This window comes from Prionailurus viverrinus, chromosome C1, assembly GCF_022837055.1.
Source record: "Prionailurus viverrinus isolate Anna chromosome C1, UM_Priviv_1.0, whole genome shotgun sequence".
NCBI classification, from domain to species: Eukaryota; Metazoa; Chordata; class Mammalia; order Carnivora; family Felidae; genus Prionailurus; species Prionailurus viverrinus.
Window position 1 is genome coordinate 52602600 of NC_062568.1, and position 7900 is coordinate 52610499.

Sequence of the window (7900 nt, forward strand, 5' to 3'; positions counted from 1 at the left end):
TGTCTGGAGAAATTCTTCCATTAAAATAGCTTCCAATTCGAGAATCGTAAATAAGACTGTTGGTGTGAGGCCACTGTTAATCACCTCAGAAAGTGCTCACACTGTCTTCAGGGTAAGTAGGGAATGCACCAGAATAGCTCATAGACAGTGGGACTGCTTGTGGCCCAAGGGTCCCCCCCAACACAATCTGTCTGCTGAGCATTCTCAGTCTGCAGAGGAGGAAGGTTCTGGAAATTGCTGGTGGAGAGCCACCCGAAAGCCCTGTATCAGAATCACCCCTGAAGCATGTTAGATACATCCAACTCCATTGAGCCATGGGTCTCTAAGGCCTTCTGAATGTAGAGGCCCAGGGTCTCCTGCTTTCTCAAGGTCTGTGAAGTCGGAGTGAATGAGGATGGAAGGAGTGGTAAAGGAGAGTGAGAACAGTGGTTTTGATTCTTCTAAACTGATGGATGTTCACAGAATTACGTATTTTTTTTCTTTTTTGTAACTCCACTAAATATGCTCATTGCAATTAAATAAGATTTTGCAGTCCATTACCCTGTAATAAACGTAGCCTTTGGGTATTTTTGAAAACTGAAATTAGAAGAAAAAGAGCAGCTGATATCTGGCTGTAACCTCGGGAGACATCCTGAGCCAGAACAACCCAGCCAAGCCACTCCAGAATTCCCAAGACGCAGAAACTGTGAGGTCACGGGTGATTGCTGTTGCTTTAAATAAACCACTACCTTGGGGCGCCTGAGTGGCTCAGTCGGTTAAGCGTCCAACTTCGGCTCAGGTCATGATCTCGCGGTCCGTGAGTTCGAGCCCCGCGTCGGGCTCTGTGCTGACTGCTCAGAGCCTGGAGCCTGTTTCAGATTCTGTGTCTCCCTCTCTCTCTGACCCTCCCCTGTTCATGCTCTGTCTCTCTCTGTCTCAAAGATAAATAAACGTTAAAAAAATTTTTTTTAAAAATAAATAAATAAACCACTACCTTTATAAACATATAAGCACCTTCTATATATTGTTGTATTTAATCCTTACCACAGTCTTATGAGGCAGATACCATTTTGTGCATTTCCCCGTAAGGTAACTCAAGCACAGAAGAGAGAGGTCCAACGGCCTGCCCAAGGGCAAAGAGTAAGGAGTAGAGTCAGAATTCGAACTCCAATCCTCTGATTTCCAAGCCCATGTTTTGGGACTGGAGCGGAAAATCACTAAGTCTCTTTCTGGCCCGAGCAGAGTTGTGTGTTGTGAGTTCTGTGTTGTGAAAAGCTCCTCCTCCCCTCCTTGCTTCATGTCACCTAAAGCACCAGCCACCTTTAGTGGCCTGTCCTGGGGCCCTAGAGCCATCCCAGGTGCTCATCCGCATGTGAGATTTGGGAGAGCCCCAAGCCTGCTCTGGCCAAAGTCTCCCATCGTCTCTCCTGAATTTCCCTTTCTAGATTGTCTGTAGGAATTTTTAAGGTCTAGTAAAAAAAACAAAAATAAAAATAAATCCCTAATTACAATTTGAATGTTAGCTGGGAAATGTTTAAAGAACATTTGAGAAAGATCTGAAAATGCAGCGTTTCCGGGTGTTGGAAGGCCCCTGAGCGGGGGGAATACCCAATAGGTGAGCGGACAGCACTTCCTACACGCGCATCCCACCCACACCCCCGACGCAGAAAGAGAGAAAAGTTTAGCTTCAATCATCCAAAATTTGCAACGAGAAAATCCAGAGATATGCTTTCTTAAATTTAAGGGTACGTATAATTTGGTGTGATTTTGAAAAACACTATTTTACCTTAAATGCCTCGTATTAGAGGGGAGGCACAACAACATTCGTTCCTGTTGTGAAAACATCATGCTAACTTAAATATGCCAGACGCAAACGGACAAATAATACATGACTCCACGCGTGGAAGGTATCTGGAAGAGACAAATTCGTGGAGACAGCAGTGGGAATGGTGGTTGCTGGGGCAGCGGGGGGTGGGGTAGGGAATGGGGAGTTCGTGTTTAATGGGCACAGAGCTTCAGTCTGGGGAGATGGAACAGTTCTGGTGATGGATGGTGGTGATGGCTACATAACAATGTGAACGCACGTCATGCCACCGAATTGTTCACGTAAAAGTGCGTACAATGGTGGATTTTAATTTATGTATCTTTTACCGTAACAAAAAACTTATTTTCTAATCGTTTCTGTTGCTAGAGCTCCAAGGTCTATATCTGGTCTCACTAACTCCTTCCCATTTTTCCTCCAAAGTGTCTGTTTTATGTTTTTCCATCTTCTTCCTTGCCTCAAGCCGTCATCATCTCTCATGTAGTCTATTGAAATGAACCCGTTAAATGGCCTCACGGATACCGCCTCATCCCATCCAATCTGTCTCACAGCACTGGTTTCTGTGTCATCCGAGAGTTTAACTCTCTCAGGGCCTCACTCTTGCCTTTAGAAGAAGCTTCACACATATTAAAACAGTCTTCTCTCACATTCAGAGGGAAACCCAGGCTGGACACCCGTTTTTAACAAGCATTATTCCACTTATTTTTTAATTTTATTCTTAAGTAAACTCTACACCACACGTGGGGCTTGAACTCACCACCCCAAGATCAAGAATCGCCTGCTGTACCAATTGAGCCAGTCAGGCACCCCTCACTTATTTTGATGGTGAAATACAGCATACAGGCAGAAGGGTACGTTAAGCTTCCGTGTGTAATTTCAACTACCCGTGTAACCTGGTTGCGATAGAATATTGCCAGCTACTGCTTGTTGCTAACTGACTAGATAGCACGGGTAAATGGAGGAGTAGCAGAGAGTGCCTCAAAAAAAGAAGATATAGAGACAAATTTCTCTTACTTTATCATCTTAACCCAAGCATGGGCGAAAGAACCTTCTAACAGGACCAGAGTGGGACACATGGACAACTCCTTTAAAGAAAAACCTCTTCAGGGGCACCTGGGTGGCTCAGTTGGTTGAGTGGTCGACTTCAGCTCAGGTCATGATCTCATGGTTCATGAGTTTGAGCCCTGCGTCGGGCTCGCTGCTGTCAACGCAGAGCCTGCTTGGGATCCTCTGTTCCCCTTTCTGTCTGCACCTCTCCTGCTCGCGCTGTTTCTCTCAAAAGAAATAAACATTTAAAAATAAAAAAAATACAAAAATCTCTTCAGTAATTATGGTGTGTAAAACCAGCGTAACACTAAACAGATAAGGTAGGGAATCCAGAGTTAGGAAGACGAATACTACAGCTCCTTTCCTGGAGGAGACAGACACCGATGCAGATCATTGCGACATTTTGTGTACAAAATGCAAAGTGGAAGACAGAAGGATTTAGAAATAGAATTAAAGTTAATCAAACTATGAAACAAAGCAAGAAGCAATTGGCAATGGGATCTTTGCCATCATTGAGTTCAAAATTCCCACTTTGAGCTGAGAAACTTCTTGGAAACCAAAAGAGATGGATGGAAAAAAACCTGTTCCATTTCTCTAATGCCAGTCTATGAAGCGACTCACAATGAGTTTCCAGTGGAAGTTGTGGAATCCCTTCTCCAGAGATCTTATGATAGATCTGAAGCCTCATGTATCCAATGGGCTGCCAAATTTGTTAAAGCGACTGGACGCGTGCCAGACTGCCACTTTGTTTTGTGCTGTGTAGACACAGTCCTAAGCATGTGAAGCTCCGATAAGGCACTTAAAGTTATTTTTGGACTTGTCTGATCTCCCTTACTACTCAGTTTTTAAGTTCCTTGAGGGCAGAGCATCACACAGGGTTCTAAGAGGCACACATTGGACCCACTCAAGTTAGTTGAAACAGGGTGGGAAAATGATTAGGTGTGGTTCCTCCAGGAGGGTCACAGACCTTCGCTCAGAGGAGGCTCTCCAGCCAGCCAGGAACACCTCCCTCAATATAAGCCAGCACCCATCCTAGAGCTGGCTTCGCTGCCGTGGGCAGGACAATCAGCTGTTCCTTTACCCCCCAAAAAAGCGGAAAGCTGTTGGAGAAAGAAGAAGGCACAAGGTCAGCCAAAATGACCAGACCACTAGCAGCCGCAATGCAGGTGCTCCACAGAATTTTAATACTTTTGGCCACATGAAAACACCTCATACGGTTGGAATACGTATCCGTTTTAAATTTTCTCACAAAAACTTAGAGGTATCAAGTTGCTAACAAAATAAGCCAACCCGAAATAAAGCCAGTGAAAGAGCTAGCATTTTCTCACAGTAGTTATTGGACCTTGAACTAGCCTCCCAGAGGCTCAACTGGACCTGAGTTTTTGGTGGGTCTCTCTCACAGACCACCGTGACATTTCATTAGTCTTTCTACAACATGAATGGACAATAGATACCAAAGGATATTTTGGTGTCGCTCTCCAGGAAAAATGCAACGCAAGTTAAGAATACTCCTTCTTATCAAAAGTTTGCTCGCGTCTTTGGAAACTTGGTTTTCACATAAAAAGCAACGTTTCCTCAGTTTTGCTTTAGACGTATGGAAAAATGATAACCAGGAGTCTAGTTTGGGGGGGTTTAGGGGATGGGCAAAATGGGTGAAGGGGAGTGGGAGATACAGGCTTCCAGTTACGGAATGGATAAGCCAAGGGAATAAAAGGCACAACACAGGGAATATAATCGATGGTATTATAATAGCAAGGTGTGGTGACAGATGGTAGCTACACTCGTGGTGAGCACAGCATAACGTATAAACTTGTCCAATCATGGGGCGCCTGGGTGGCTCAGTCGGTTAAGCGTCCGAGTTCGGCTCAGGTCATGATCTCGCGGTCTGTGGGTTCGAGCCCCGCGTCGGGCTCTGTGCTGACAGCTCAGAGCCTGGAGCCTGCTTCACATTCTGTGTCTCCCTCTCTCTGACCCTCCCCTGTTCATGTTCTCTCTCTCTCTCTCTCTCTCTCTCTGTCTCAAAAATATATAAATGTTAAAAAAAAATTTAAAAATTGTCCAATCCCTGTGTTGTACACCTGAAACTAACGCAACATTGTGTGTCAACCATACTTCCCTTTAAAAACTATGTTCCATACAATAGAATAGAGTGTCGTTTCCCATATTTCTTGGTTCTTTCTCCATTTTACTTAAGCTAAACGTATTTTTTTTCTTATTCTTCTGCTAATCACGAATTCTGCTTTTATCAGCATGATTCAGAGCTTGTTTCCAACTGGTAGGATGAAAATTGAACATATGTGACACCCAAGTGCTGAATTCCCTGTTGAAGAAATGAATGATAGACCTTATCTATCATTTATTCGACTCATGTGTACACCCATGTATATGACAGACATTTTTATTTAATTATTCAGGATTTGGCACATGAGATGCATTACCTAATTCCTCTGGGGTCTTCCACTGGCAAAAATAAATGCAAAGACTGTGACTGTCCAATGCAATTTTCCCTTTTTCATATATTTTAGAGTAATGACTGTATTACCTCTACATTTAGTGATCCATTATTTTAAAATTTTAAGCAACATAAAAAAGTACTACAAAGAAAAAATCAACAAAATTTTCCTGCCGTGTAGAAACAACCATCGTCAACATTAGGTGAACATCTTTTTTGACATTCCTATCTATGTAGACACACAGACAGGAGGAATGATAGATGAACACATGCAGAGATAGCTTAGTACACAGAAATAATTTTCTAAAACTGGAGATATACCGTGTGTGTTAGTTTTAAAATAAAAATATTGGGGCGCCTGAGTGGCTCAGTTGGTTAAGCGTCCGACATCGGCTCAGGTCACGATCTCACGGTCCACGAGTTCAAGCCCCGCGTCGGGCTCTGGGCTGATGGCTCAGAGCCTGGAGCCTGCTTCTGATTCCGTGTCTCCCTCTCTCTCTGCCCCTCCCCTGTTCACGCTCTGTCTCTCTCTGTCTCAAAAATAAATAAAACGTTAAAAAAAATGTTTAAAATAAAAATATTGAATTTAAGAAATGAGAAACAGATGAAACTAACAGGTAACTATTTCTTTTTTTTTTTTTAATTTTTTTAGTGTTTATTTTTATTTTGAGGGACAGAGTGTGAGCAGGGGAGGGGCAGAGAGAAAGGGAGACACAGAATTGGAAGCAGGCTCCAGGCTCTGAGCCGTCAGCACAGAGCCTGATGTGGGACTTGAACTCGTGAATGGTGAGATCATGACCTGAGCTGAAGCTGGATGCTTAACCGACTGAGCTACCCAGGTGTCCCAACACGTAACTATTTCTTCTTCACTGAGAGAGTAGTCTCTAGAAGAGCCTTCTGACACTAAGGGGGAAAATACTTAAAAGTCTGGACACTTTAGCAACTCATATGTGTTTTTTGATTTTATTAGTGTCCCTAATACTACATAATCTTAACTCAGAAAGCTTTAAGCTAACTCTATTTGTTCTGAGTTCAAAATGTTAATTGTGTTTTACAACTAAAATTACAAGGGAACAGAATTGGAAAATCTGAAACTTTTACTTACAAATAATCTGGTGCTAGCTCACCTTTGTCTTTGTGATGCATATGACGTTAGGGACAAGTATAAAGCAATACTTTTATTCATCTTTGATCATTCAGACTGAAGTTCTTTCAGTTTGTTGGTATAATAAAATATGTAACTTATAATAGTTGTTTATATGAGACTAGTTAAGAAATCTATAACTTTTTTAAAACTTTTTTTTAATGTTTATTCTTAATTGTTGAGAGAGAGGGAGAGAGAGAGAGAGAGAGAGAGAGACAGAACACGAGCAGGGGAGGAACAGAGAGAGAGGGAGACACAGAATCTGAAGCAGGCTCCAGGCTCTGAGCTGTCAGCACAGAGCCCCATGCAGGGTTCGAACTCACGGGCTGTGAGATCATGACACAAGCTGAAGTCTGACACTTAACCGACTGAGCCACCCAGGCGCCCCTAACATTTTTTTATAACCTATATAATTTTCAAAATTCAGGGCCAAGCCAAAAATCACAAACTTTCAATAAAAGTAGACTTGGACAGTTCTTGGATAGCATCACCATGTAACAAATTCCAAAGCTTCTTTAGAGACACAAACACAGCTGGTTTTGAAGTTTGCAAAGGAACCATATGCTACTAGAAAAATAGATTATTCTGGTTGCATGTGGGCTTTCACTTGCAGTCAAAACAGAGGAATAAACTGGGCTTCTTGGCAGGTTAACCCAAGGAAGTTTAAATTGTTTTTAAAGTTGATTAAAGATTTTTAGGGACAAATAGTATGTTATCCTTGTCTGAATAGGAAATATTATATATTTTTTAAACTTTTTTTTTTTTAAAGAGAGAGAGCTAGCATAAGCAGGGGAGGGGCAGAAGAGGAGAGAGAGAGAGAATCTTAAGCAGGATCCACACTCAGCACAGAGCCTGACAAGGGGCTCGATCTCACAACCATGAGATCATGACCCGAGCAGAAATCAAGAGTCAGACACTCAACCGACTGATCCACCCAGACACCTCAGGAATATTATATTTTTTAACTCGTCCTTTGTAGCTTGTTATATTTATTTACTTTGAATCTATATTTTCTACAATTCTTTTATAAGCTAGCAATTTCTTTCCTTGCCCCCTATAGTAAAGCCAAAACACTTCATGAATTTGAAACGTAGCTCAAGTTTCAAATGTAAAAGGAGATATAAACATTTATATATGATAGAGTAATTACTCATACAAGCAATAGAATACTAACACTATTTCGACAATTAGGTCATAGGCATTTAGGAAAAATAAGATACTTTCTATTTACATAGGATAATCTTGCCTTAAAATGTCCCCTCTGCAGCAAGCTTTTCTTTCTTCTTTCTTTCTTTCTTTCTTTCTTTCTTTCTTTTCCAGTTTAAGGGCAGTCTTTCATAAACCCACAATGGAAATAGTTACAGGTTTATGCACAGTTAAGAAAATTCATGATTCCCCACTGCCAAAGCAGGTAGAGGGAGGAATTTCTTCTTTCTGCAGCAACAGAATCAATAGG